Source organism: Petaurus breviceps, unplaced genomic scaffold (assembly GCF_028583685.1).
Source record: "Petaurus breviceps papuanus isolate PSGF00001 unplaced genomic scaffold, PetGlider_PUasm1.0 37, whole genome shotgun sequence".
NCBI lineage: Eukaryota > Metazoa > Chordata > Mammalia > Diprotodontia > Petauridae > Petaurus > Petaurus breviceps.
Window position 1 is genome coordinate 52,146,169 of NW_027186296.1, and position 13,797 is coordinate 52,159,965.

The 13,797-nt window shown below is 37.0% G+C and overlaps 1 long non-coding RNA gene across 1 annotated transcript in view; it reads left to right on the forward strand.

Annotated features, from left to right (window-relative positions):
- The window catches only part of LOC138168552 (uncharacterized), a 65,397-nt gene extending 54,385 nt beyond the window's left edge, over positions 1 to 11,012 (forward strand). The window contains exon 3 of the long non-coding RNA XR_011170129.1: positions 9,692 to 11,012. This is a non-coding gene — a long non-coding RNA (uncharacterized lncRNA). The remainder of the gene's footprint in view (positions 1 to 9,691) is intronic.
- The last annotated feature ends 2,785 nt before the right edge of the window (positions 11,013 to 13,797 follow it).

A 13,797-nucleotide genomic window follows, 5' to 3' on the forward strand; every position in this document is an offset into this window, starting at 1 on the left:
GATTTGAACTCAGGTCATCCTGACTCCAGTGCTGGTGCTCTATTCACTGCAACACCTAGCCGTCCCTCTATTTTATTTTCAACTGATCATCTTGCCTCCTGCCCAAGCTGATCCTTCCTGCTAACCTCCTTTTTTCTGCTTATGAGACTACTATGCTCCTAGTTACTATGCACCCAGTTTTGTAACATCAGATCCATCCCTGACTCTTCATTTCTTCTCACCCTCCCATAGTCAAACAGTTGCCAATTGATTCTGTTTGTGGGACATCTCAAATATTCATTTGCTTCTTTTCATACTCCCATGAACTTAAAGTTCTCACCACCTCTTGTTTAGACTCTTTGAATTCCATCCTAATTGCCTTTCCTGCTTCTAGTCTCTTTCCCATCCAATCCCCTCATATAACTGGCAAAATAATCCCTCTAAGAAACAAGTCTCAACATGTTACTCCTTTGCTCAAAAACCTTCAGAGGCTCCCCAGAAGACCATAAGCTCCTTAAGGACAGGGATGATTTTGCCTTTGCCTTTGTGTCTTTTCTGCCTACCACAATCCTTGTACATGACAGGCATTTAATAAATGTTTGGCATATTGGTGAAATAAATCAGAGGGGAACTGATAATCACAAGTTGTATGATGTTCATGCTGGTTTGGTGCTCTTAGGGCACAAGAGGAGTTTAGAAATTATACTTGGGCCTCACTTATTTCTGTGAGCAGCTCAAGGGGTCATCACCATTTGCATGCCATGTATCCAAGAGGAATTTTATGTAGTACTCAACAGCAATTGCTGATCAAAGTGAGGAAAGTCACAATAAAAGGCAAAGATAACCATCATCATGAGAACTATAATTTTATAAATAGCCCAGATTTATCTAGAGCACAATGGGCTACAAAGCTTTTTCTTTCCTAATAGCAACCCTGTGAGTTAGGTGGTATAAGTATGTTCCACGGCCACACAACAAGTGAAAAAACCCGATCTTACATTTCTACTACAAGAGCAATACTCTTTCATTGAACCAGATTGCCTCTACATGGAAGAAAGCATAGGAACACTAGTGGCTGAGCTCCTACAATAATCTTGAAAGGGAGCATTGCCAATGGCCCCAAGGGTCTTGACCCCAAGAGAATTGTGTGCCTGTTACACACACAACACCTTCTGGGAAACAGCTATCTTTACAGAAATATAACTCCTATCACTCAGGCTCCCACTTACTCTGAAGTTCTTCCTTGCAAAAGTCTTATGTCTCTTAAGAAACAGGGTCTTCACCGGGGAATATCAATTCTACCTATTTACATCAGTCCCTTCATCCTGATAGGAAATATGAGGAACAGTATTTTGGGAGCTTAATGACTTAATTTTGAGTCAACCTTATTGCCCCTCTGACCTCACTACCCCCATGACTTGGTTCCTTTCTTTCTCTGATGCTTTCAAATGATTTGGTTCCTGTTTTATATCCCAGTTCACCAGGAGCAAGATTTCCTGCCTTTAAATATCAGTCACCCAGAGATTAGGTCCCTAATAATTATCTCCAGAATTCTTTGATACTTACCACAGGTCATGTTAGAATGCTATGGTAAATGTAATGAATTTGTATCTATTTTACACTAAGAATATTAATCAATAAGCACATCAATGAGAATATTAGATTTTCTTGTTTTAGAGTAATTAGTAAAAAGGTTGAGTTGTAGTAAGAAATAGAATATTGCCATCAACTGTGTGGTATTGAAACTATACCAACTGTATGCTTGAACTTCCTGGAATTGATACAGTTTAACACATGAGTCTAAGATGAATTTCTCCTCCTTTCTGTGCCCCCCTCCAAATTTCCCTGTTAAGAGAGAACAACAGATGTTTCCACACTATTGATGTAATTTGAGTGCATTAAAAACTTGAAAGAGAAAAAAATATTGCAGTGATCATCATGGTTAGAAAGAATATGCAGGGGAATCCTTTAATTTGAATGCATTATTGACAATTGGATTGGAGATAAAGAAGAAGAAAGCAATATATATATATATCAATATTTCTTGGGAACTCATATAACAAGCATGTTATTGCCATGCAAACAGTGACCAGATCCCTATTACAGGGAGAACTTTGCACAGCTGTGTCAACAATCGTTTCAAATGCCATGCTTACCAGTATAATTGTGCATAATATCCTAGGAAATGTGTGAGAAATTCCCTTATCCTGTCATATGATGACTGCATATGTTGTTTGCCTATTTCATATGCATAACTCAAATTGGGGGCTAGGGTTAGGAAACAAATCTCAAGTGCCCTTCTCATCCAGCACCTTTTAAAATCCTCTAAGGGAGCAATTCTTGGTATAAGGAGAAATTGGAACAATCCCAGTAGCTGAATTAAATTCGAAGTAGATAGAAAACAAATGTCATTATGGTATTAAATAGTAGAGTTTGTCTTTTCTTTTTTTAGTATTAGCTCCTAAAACTGAATATTTACTATGCTAGCTGCCTCTATAGAAAACTGATATAGACCAAGGGAAAGTTTGAAATGTGTAAAAAAAGCTTTCTAATATATCAACTTTGTTTCTCTTATTTTAAAGCATGAACTTGCAATTTTGTGGATCTGGCATTATTCAATACTTTAAAACATATCATGAAAATGTTCTTATCGTGGAAGGATAATGTAGTTTGTAGAAAGAGCATTGGTTTTGGAGTCAAATGACTTGGTTTCAGTTAGGCTAATTTACTCACTTAGTCAAACCTACCACAAGTATTCTCTCTTTCCTATGAATGATCATTTCCTCCTAGAACCCCACTCATTTGCACTTGCTAGATTACACCTTTTCTCACAATACAGCCAAGTCCTTCCATCTCTGAGAAATCTTTCCCAACCATCCACCTCATTTCACAGAATTTCAGAGTTGTAGACAGGGATTTCTTTTTTTCATTTTTGTTTCTGTATCCCCAGTACCTAGTACATAGTAGGCGTTTTATTCTTATTGACCTAAACTGAATCTCAACAGCCATCTAGTCATGACTGAACATGAATATTCTTTATAATACAGCCAAGAAGTTGTTTCTCAAAACTTTGTTAAATGTGTCTAAAGGCAACCCAGTCTACTTTTGGAGATCTCTAATTGTTAGCAAGACTTTTCTTAGCAAAAATATATATGTGCCTCTGAAACTTCAACCCAGGGCTCCTAGTTCTAGCCTATGAAGCCAAACAGAAAAAAAAATGCAATTCCTCTTGATTCATAAGTTAGCCCTTCAAATACTCTAAGATTCCCCCTAAATCTTCTCCCATCTAGGCCAAATGTCTCATTTCTTCAATTGAAACACACAGTAGGATCTTTACCACTCTGGGCAGCTTTATCTGAACCTCTCCATCTTAACAATGTGCTCCCTAAAAAATGTGGTACTTGGAACTGAAAGCAAAATGCCAGATGTGACATAACCAGGGCAGAGAACAACAGAATTATCACCTCCTCGTTCTGGAGCCTATGCTTCTCATAATACAGTCTAATATAACATTAACTTTATGTGTGCATGTATGCATATATGTGCATGTGTGTGTGTGTGTGTGCATCATATCATGCTGTTGACTTACTCTGAATGTAATCTTCTCTCTCTGGACTCCTGTTTTATTCATCATCTGTGCTGTTTCTCAAGCACGTGGCTTATTCTGCCTTGCCTTATCATTTTGTATATACATCCTGTCTCCTCAGCTGGATCATAAAACCCATGAAGGAGGTAAGGGGTCTATCTTAGACCTGTTTGTAACTGCAGCAACTAGTACAATGGATACACTTAGATGTTTGCTGTTGACAACAATACTTATAGAGGGTGTTACAATGAACAAAGTGCTTTTCTTTCAACAAAACTGGAAGGTAGGCAGGACAGACATTATTATCCCCATTCTACAGACGAAGAAAGTTAGCTTCAGATAAGCAAAATGTCTTCCCCATGGACACTGAGCTAATTAGTGCCAAAGCTGGGATACTAACCCAGGCCTTTTGACTCTAAGGCCAATGCTCCTTGTACCACATCATGTTGCTTCCAAATATGAAGATGAAGAAGAAGAAAATTCAAGAAGAAACATTTACTGAAGTCAACAGCTCTGATCACACATTTGTGTTAGCAACAATGTGATGCTTTGAAATGCTCAGATGCTTCCCAGACACTTATTTATAGCTTCTTGGTTGTAAAGAGAGACAGTCAGAAATGCCACGCCTGCTCAGGTTTACAGGAATAACACATTTTCTTGTACAGATCCAAATAGTCATATTAACAGTATTTTATAGCATTGTTCAATTCTTAATTTTCAGGTGCATAGTACTATATTATTGTTTGTAGTGTCCATTATAAATCATCAATTTAATGTCTCCTGAAAGAGAACGATTTTTTTGTTTCAGAATACCATGGTATGTCTCAATTTTCCAGATTTCCCTGGTATATATTTGCCAAGTATTTGATTACCAAAGACAGTTTTACATTTATAGGAACAAGGAAAAAAAACTTTCACATTTTTTTCTAAGGGAGAATTGATATTTTAAACAGACTACTGAAATAGGAAAGAAAAAAATACTTCCAGGGTTTTGGGGACTCAAAAGTTTTTAATGTCATTCTAACCATAGAGCACCAGTAAGCAGATTTCAGGATACTGCAGGAAACAAGAATTTTCCCTGCTGAAGAGACTTTTTATACTGTAGTTTTTGGTATGGTTGGTCTTTCTAAGATGAATAACAGAAAATTTGACAAGTAAGAGTTGACGTCCTACTCCTCATAGATTAGAAATCTGGAATAATGAGATCACCTTAGTTTAGGTCACCATTACCTCTAGCCTGGAATGTAGTAATTGTCTCCTAACCTATCTTCCTGCTCTTAGTCTATTTTCCTTCCAACCAATGCCATTCAACTCCAAAGGTGTGAACCCTCTTCTCAAAATCTTCTACCAACCTCCTTTTGCCTCTGGAATAAAGTATATACTGATTTTGTCTTTCAAGGCCTTCTGTAATCTGGTTCAAATCAGTCTTTCTTCCATTATCTCATTTTATATTCTACATTCAGACCAAACTGAGTTACTCATAGAATCATGGAATTACAGAATTTTAGAGATGACCTCATTGGCCATTTGTTCTAACTCATATATGAAAAGTGATTCCCTCTACAACAGCCCCCCCCCCCAAAGGTATCATATAGCCTGTGCTTGAAAATCTCCACTTAAGGGACACACTAGCACCTGAGGCAGCCCATTCCACTTTTGAAGAGTTCTGATGTTAGCTGAGTCTTCCAGATGGCAAGTTTAAAATGTTCCTCTTTGTAACTTTCAACCTTTACTCTTGGTTCTGAACTCTGGGGACAAACAGCACAAATTTAATCCCACTTCCTCATGATACCTCTCAAACTTGAAGCCTATGTTATTCCTCTTGAGGCTTCTCTTCTCCAGAATAAGCACCCTTAAAGTGATCTTCTTTTGGCCTAGAGGAATACTCTTTTACTATTCTGGTTATCCTTCACTAGACACTAAAACTCTCCAGTACATCAATATTCTTAAATTTTGGCACATAGAACTGAACACAGCACTCAACATCTGGTCTGATCAGGTTGGCGCATAGTAGGACTTCCTGCTACGTAACTTCTTTGGAAGTTATGCTTCTCTTAACATGACTCAAGATGCCATCAGTTTTTTTTTTTCGTTGTTTGATTATACTATTAACTCATTGAGATTATAATCCATAAAAAACTCCAATTTTTTTCAAACTTTTGTGTAACCATGCCTCCTCTATCTTGTCTGTATAAAGGGGATTTGAGGGGAAAAAGTATAAGATTTTACATTTATAAATATCAAATTGTATATTATTTAATTCTACACACATTCTAGATAGTATTATTTCTATTTTCATGATCGTCATCAAGCTATTAGCTATCCCTCCCAGTTGTGTTTCCCCTACAATTTTGATAAGCAAAAGATCTCAGCCTTTATCTAAATCATTGATAAAAATGTTGAATATCTCAGGGCCAAGCACAGATCCCTAGGGTATAGACCCTCTGCCACAGTGACATCAAACGGTTAACAACAATTTTTTGAGTCTAGTCATTCAACTAGTTCATTTTTGTCCCTTGTCCATACCTTTCCTGTCTCTGACTCTGTTCAGTGTCTTCCATGCCAAGAATGCCCCCCTCCCACTGCTTCCCATCTTCACCTGCTGAAGCTTTTACCTTTCTTCAAGCCCTGGCTCTGATTCCAATGTCCCCTTCTATCCTCCCTTGACCCTCCCCCTGTATCTTCACCCCCACTTGAAAGTGACCTCTGCTTATTCAGATTTCTCTCAGCACTTTGCCAGTACCTTTCCTCTGTACTTATTACATTCTACTTAATATCATACTTACCTTTTTACATATCTTTGCCCCTAATTATACTGTAAATTACTCAAGAGAATTTGGTGGCAGATATTTCTTTGTATCCTTAATGTTTAACACAAGAGCCATAATTAGGAAGTCTTGCACACAGGGCAGATCCATTTGAGTAAGGCAGGGGTATGGAAAAGTTGAAAGGGATTTGTAAACCAAGCACCAGTCAGGTCTACTCTCTAGTAGAGGGTATCATGATATAGACACAAGCAATACACCATTTATTTCTCCAATCAAGTAAGAAAAACAGCTATTGGTGGTAACCATCTATATACCAAATTTTCAGTATATAGGAAATATGTGAACCAATTTCTCCATTGGGTAAGAAAGATGCACTTATTTTACAGATCTGGGTTTTCCTATGTGCTCCTCTCACCTTCAACTTAACATATTTTGCCCAAGGCATGAGAAGAGAGGGTGTACATATCAGAGGAGAGGGGTTCCATACAAGTGGCAGAGAAAATGGTGTGGGGGTAGTTTTGCTATGTAGTATGGGCCAACATGAACTATAAGATCCAGAGAAATACTATGGGAAATAAGAATCCCCACCCCCATATGTTAGTGAATACTCCAGCCTAGGGCATAGCCCTATTCACTTTTTCCTGGTACTTTGCCTTGTACATAGTAGGTATTTAATACATATTCCATAATTTGAATCGCAGATTTCAAAATGCTTCAGTAATGACAACAAAGATGATGAAATTCTTTGCACATTTCTCAGAATCTGTCCTTCTCACTATTTTTCCATGTCACACAGAAATCTAGAAATACCTTTCCATTTCTTGTAGCAAATCCATATGTCAGCATCAGTATTAAACCCATTCTCAGTGAATTAATTCAATCCCTAGTATAACCAAAGGATGTTATAATAAATTGGTCTTGCTTATACAGGGGTCCTGTGGATCAAGGGGCTCCAGCATCATTATATATTGAATGTTGTAATGGAAGGAACCCTGGACTTCAGAAACCTGGATTTGCCCTGAGCAGTTGTAAGCCTCAGTTTCCATCTAAAATGAGGGAGTTGGAAGAGATAATCTTTAAAGGTTCCTTTCAGCTCTGAGATTATATGATATAAACTATTCTTCTGGCTGTTATTCTCCTTTACTTCTGTTTTTTATGGTTGTTTCTTTAGTGCTGTTTGGTCTGGTAGAGATGAAAGGAGGCCATGTGGCTTCTTTATTACTTTCTCTGACCAAAAAGAACTCCTAGAGGAGACAAAATCACAATGTTCCATTCATTTAAATAGTCTGGCTCACAAGAATCTAAACTTTCCATAAAGAATGATAATTATGATGACATCTAGATGATTTCTGGTTTTTCCAAATGCTTTCAACTGCCTCAATCAAGTCACATATTTGGAGCTTTGAAAGAGCTGTCATAGCAGGGAGAAGTCCATTTGGGATTCCTCTTCCCTGCTCCCACCACATCCTGAACCATTGAATTCATTTCAGCTCTGTCAGCTCTAAAATCTTCCAAAGGTCTGCCTATCCCAAAAGATTCTCCCATTGAGTCTAGCTATACCAGTTTCTCTTTTATCTAAAACCCCATGGCTTCCCTCTCTCCTTACACTTCCCCAGGGGATCAGATTGACCAAAAAATTCCCTCTATCCCTAGGGGAGGTAATATACTCAGCCTTAGAATTACTGCCATAATCTAAGCTGATTGGTGAAGAAGCACAAATTCAATTAGCCCATGATATCTAGCCAGTCCCATGATCATCAGATGAAACCATGTTTTTCACATCTCATCCAGTTATCCACCCCTACCCATCTGGCATTCTTCTCTGCTGCTGATATGCAGTCACCCCCCTTCCTTCCTCTTCCCATCTCTTGCACTGGGAAATAAATACTATCATACTCCCGTTGTTCCTGGAAAGGCTGGAATTTGGTGCCTCGTGGATCAATCCGCCATCCCCTTGATTTCCTAGACATTTCTTTCCCTATCAGTTCCACATAAATATTGTACCCCCCAATTAGAATGGAAGCTTTTTGGAGGTAGAACTGTCTTGCTCATGCATTTGTATCCTGAGTTCCCCAGGTACAGTATTTGGCACATAAGAAGTGCTTAATAAGTATGCTTTCTTTCATTCATTTATTTCTTTCTTTTATCAAAACTTAGCATTTGTTCTTGGATTCTTTTCCATTATTAGTTACTTCCTCAAGATAGACTGTAGCAAGGTAAGTGCTCACATGGTGGTCAGAAGAAGCAGTATGAGGACACTCTCAAGGTATCTCTGAAGAACTTTAATATTGACTCTGAGACATTGGAAACCCTGGCATAGGACTAACCAGCATGGTGTGCCTATATCAAAGAAGGTGCTGTATTCCATGAACAAAGCAAATTGTAGAAGCACAAAGGAAATGGGAGCTGCACAAATCCAGAGCCACTTCCACTCTAAATGTTCTATTGGACCACTTGTGCCTGAACTTTGGTAGTGCCTTCTGAACTCATACTGGACTGATCAACCACAGCTTTATTCCAATATTGTGGTGTCATTGGTCTTCTTTGAGAATAAAGGACAAACAACAGGCTTCTTAAGAGTTATCTTAGATTTCTTTTATATTCCCCATACTGTACTTAGTACAATAATGTATACTCAATAAATGTTGATGAATTATATCTCATATAACAGCTAATACAATACTGTACAATGAATGCCTTTAGAAAGTGCTTAGTAAGTCATTATTAAATGAATATTGAATTCTGTAAAAAATCTTTCCTAAGTGTAACAACATCACTGCTTTACAGAGGTGGGGTGGAGGTGGGGGACTATGGATGTGGAACATTGTATTATCAGACATGGTAGATCTATTGGTTAATTTTGCTAAGCTACTTCCTCTCTCTTTAAAATTTAATTTCATGGATGGTTGTTGGGGGAGAGGAAGGCCAGATGTATTTAGAAATGAAGGCAATGTAAAGACAAAATATAGCAACAATTTTTTTAAAAAGAGAATATACTATTGTACAGCATTAACTCTAAGAATTAAAATTTCTAAATAAAGGAAAAAATGTCTGTTCTAGCTATTAATGTCTAAGATTATATGATTCAATGAAATGAAATGTAGCCAACTTAACCACTTTACCAACATCAAATCTCTGAGGCTAAACATATGTACCAAATGGTTCATTATTTAATACATATACAATTTCTTTGGGCTATTGTCATTGGCTATATGGATAGATGATAGATAGATGTTGTTTTTCCTTTGTTTTTGAAGAAGACCAATGACATCATAATGTGATGTCTTGACTTGTGTGTGAATTGGCTTAAGTGAGGCAGAGCTGCATAAAGTTGTCAGTCTCACTATCTCTCTTCCAGAGTCATTGAAGTCCAGTGGCAAGACAAAAGCCAAGATGATGGGCAATGGCCTGGGATGCAGTGGATGACGGCGTCTTCGATGTCTTACTGAGCTCTAAGAGTTCCACACCACCTGCTTCAGCTGCCTTTATGGCCACTGGAACAAATTATTCTCATCTGCACATTCCACAGGGGAAATTTTCCCATGCTTGAGGTAGACATCCCCCTAATTCGCTGATGGGTTTGAAGCCTGTTGGTTGCCATCAACCTGGTTTAGCCTGTCTGTGAAGGGATTTTATTGAGGTGTAGCTGCTGCACATGCTACAACTTCCTGGAGTCACCGATGAGAGTTGGGAAATAGGTGGACACCAAAGGTAGATGAGCAGCCCCAAAAGGGTTGAGCAAGCCCTCATACCAGAGGTCCTAGTCCTCTCTGAATATCCCATACACTTCAGGTACATAGATACCAACATATAGAAAGACAAATAAAGCATTTGCTAATCACTATGTGCAAGGCATTTTGCAAAGCACTGGAATACAAAGACAGTCCCTGCCCTCAAAGAATACAAATTCTAATATAGTAGTTCTCATTTTTTTTTGTTTCAGGACCCCTTTGTATGCTTAAAAATTATTAAGCACTCCTAAGGAGCTTTTATTTGTATGATCTATATCTATAAATATTCACAATATTAGAAATAAAACATCTTAGTTTTGACCCCACAGACTCCCTAAAAAGGACTCAGGGATCCCCACTGGGTCTGTGGAACATCATTTGAGAACCACTGTTCTAGTGAATCATGAATATTTCAAAGTTTCATTTTTAGATTTTCTGTCACTGTCAGAACAGTATGGTGGAATAAATATCCACTTGGATATTTTATCCAAAATGTGGGATATCCCACACGTAGGAGATGTGGATTACTTTTCCTCTTCTTTTAGTCACTGGCTCTTTGACTTTGGACAACTCACTTCACCTATGTGGGTCTTACAACATCATGGGGAGCCATATTCTATTACGAGGAATTTCCCCCTCCAAAGTTTCATTGCAGAAAGACAAGTCTGTTCTCTCGGTAGCAGAACTAGATGTGGCTTATCTATTTAGTGTTACCCAGTGCAAAGAATATGAAACAATGTAAAAGACACAGAAGGCAGGCCTTGTAGAAGCTCAAACTTTGGATAAAAAGCTTCTTCAATGATCACCTCTACATTCTGCAATGGCCACCCACACGCTTCCAACAAGGTGCTATGTTTAGACATCTCACAAAGATGCTTAAAGGAAAAATTCTGTTGGAATTAGAGTGTGGGGTGTGATAAAAGCATTTAAAATCTTTAAAGATATTAATAAAATGAATGCCCTTTAAAACGTATGATACAATGAATTATTTTTATAAGGGGTTAATAGGAGGTTGCTAAGGGAATAATAGTATTATTTATAAATTATCAAAAACAACCATAAACCTATGAATGCAAAAATTTAAGGGACAAAGAGAACCATTTCACAGGGGAAGAGAATAGAAGGACTTCTGATTATGCCTAACTAGCTCTGAATTTTCCTTTGTTTGGCTATGTAAGCTCTTTACCTCTCCTAAAGTCTGACTTGCAAGCTGTCCTGGTGTCTTGTGTTTAGTGTAGGTTGATCAGAGCCTTACCAGAGCCTCAATGGCAGTAGCTGGAAAGGTTTCTAACAAGGCTTATATATGTATAAGGATTAGACTAGCTAAGGGTGGAGAGGACCATCAACAGGTTGGCCACAGAATGATTATTTAGCATAGTAGATTTGCAAGTGGAACAAACCTAGAAGTTTATCTAGTCTGAACTTTTCACTTTACATATGAGGAAATTGAGACCCAGAGAGGTAAGTGATTTACCCAAGGTCACACAGATGAAGAAGTAGCTGAATTTTTTAGAGTAACCCCAGGGACTATCTACTGATTTGGAGGGGAACTGTGATTTGGGATGGGTAGAATGTCCACAGCCACTGAAATTACAGTCTTTAGATATTGATATTTCAAATATGTCAGGGCTCTGCAACTTTTTGATCCAAAAAATGCTAGTAGATTGACTTGGGTTTGGTTCAGCTGAATTGCTCTACAGATTAAAAAAAAGTATGAGAGACACTTGCCTAGAATAATGCAATGACTTCCTTCCTTCTTATAATTTTTGATAGTTGAGACTATATAATGATTCCTTCAATAAAGGTCATCTTTGATCATACAAGTCTTCTTTAAGACCATCTAATGAAGTCTTAAATCTGTTTTTATATCATGGACCCCTTTGGCAGTCTAATGAAGCATATGGACTCCTCAGAGTAAAGTTTTTAAATACATAAAGTATGTTGGAAACCAAAGATTAAATTAAAATTTAAGTGCAATTCTTTCCCAAGCTCATTGATCTCCTGATTTCTATCCACTGATCTGGGAGTCTATGGAAATCAAGGAACAACTGATTTAATGGTTCCTCCTCATCTGGCATATTAAACTGCAAACTCTAACTTTGTGGGCCTTCTTACATGGCCCAAGTTCACAGAAATCATGACATTGGTACTATGAAACACACTAAAACTAACTGGTCATCTGCAATGGTGGGCTCTATGATATAAAACACTGATTTTTTTTAAAGGCACTTACTGTGAAATGGAATATAATCAGTTGCTTTGCTAGTTTAGAAACCACCAAAAATATCAAAGGTGTATTGTTACTATTTTTAAAAGAAATTCCATCTTAAATCACTATTTATATTAGAAGGTATAGTTATCACTTTTTATTGCTGAAACCTCTGGAAAACAAAGCTACAATCACAACACTCTCTTTTTAAATCTTATTTTTCAAAAATGGAAAATAAGATATTTTTCCCCTGAAACTTTTTGAAGGAACAGTATTTGAATATAGGTCTTTGCTCTTTGCATATACTTCTACAAGTTGGTATAGAAATAAGGCTAAATATGTATCCTGCTGACAGTCTGGTGGGGTTTTTCCACACATAAGCATACAACAAATATGTTTGGATTTCTTACTGGAAGGTGTTCATTTTTTCCAGGAAAGTGTATTATATGCTACTAAAGTATCATCAGAGGGAAGAAAATCTGAAAAGTGAATATTTCTTATATATAATTAAAAATGTGACTATTGTTGCCATCCTCAAGATGATTTTTTACTCTCAAAGTTCTTCACATTAGATTTGGCTCCATTCAAATGCCTAATATAAGAGAATATCTAAAAGTCCCATTTTTGTAGGATCTATGTCATCTCTTCCAAATTACTTTTGACCTTATAAAGTAATTTCCTTCTCTCAGATGCTAATGCTAATATCAATCTATTGCCATGTAATTTAAATGATATTCAGTTATTCTGAAGACTGTAGGGAGGACAGGGAAAAATAAAATTAGTTATCAATGTGAATATCTATCTCTTTTAAAATAACATTTTAAAACATGCTTCAAAACATCCTACCATGGGCACATTCTGTACTTATTAAAAAACATTTGTTTTTTCCAGTTGCTTTCAGATAATATGAATATTTTGTTTATCCACTTTTCCCTGTGTATTTTCCATATATTAAATATCTCAGGGCAAAAAGCTCAAGAATTTGCTCATCAGTTGCTGTTTTTAGAGTTCTTTGTTCCTTTCAAAATCACTTCTGGGATGGTAACATCATTGGCCTGAATGAGACATTTTCCCAAATGATTTTATCTCTTTATGACATTCATACAAACTAGGTTTTAAGTTGCAGGTAGTTCCAAATGTTTTCATTTGTTATTTATATATATCCTTGGTTTAAAAAAATTTAAAAAATAAGAATAGCACATTTAAAATTTGAAGTTCAATCCTGGTTTGAAATTCAGTCCTTTTCAGTTTAGGTACTTTTAGGTAGCTTGTCAGACAAGCAGGATTCATTGCTCTTGCCTTACATGCAAAAATAATGTCACAGGTCTTAAAAATGTTTGTTTTCTTATGAGTTGAAGATATCTACAAAACATCCAACCCAAGTAAGATGTTTAACTTCTGTTTTGTTCCATAGGAATCTTTTCCACATTACACTAGCAAAAGAAGTAAATTTGAGTTAAATTTTTCAGGGCAGGGTACTTCCCTATGTGTCTTTTGGAAAACTCCTATGACATAAAGAATGTT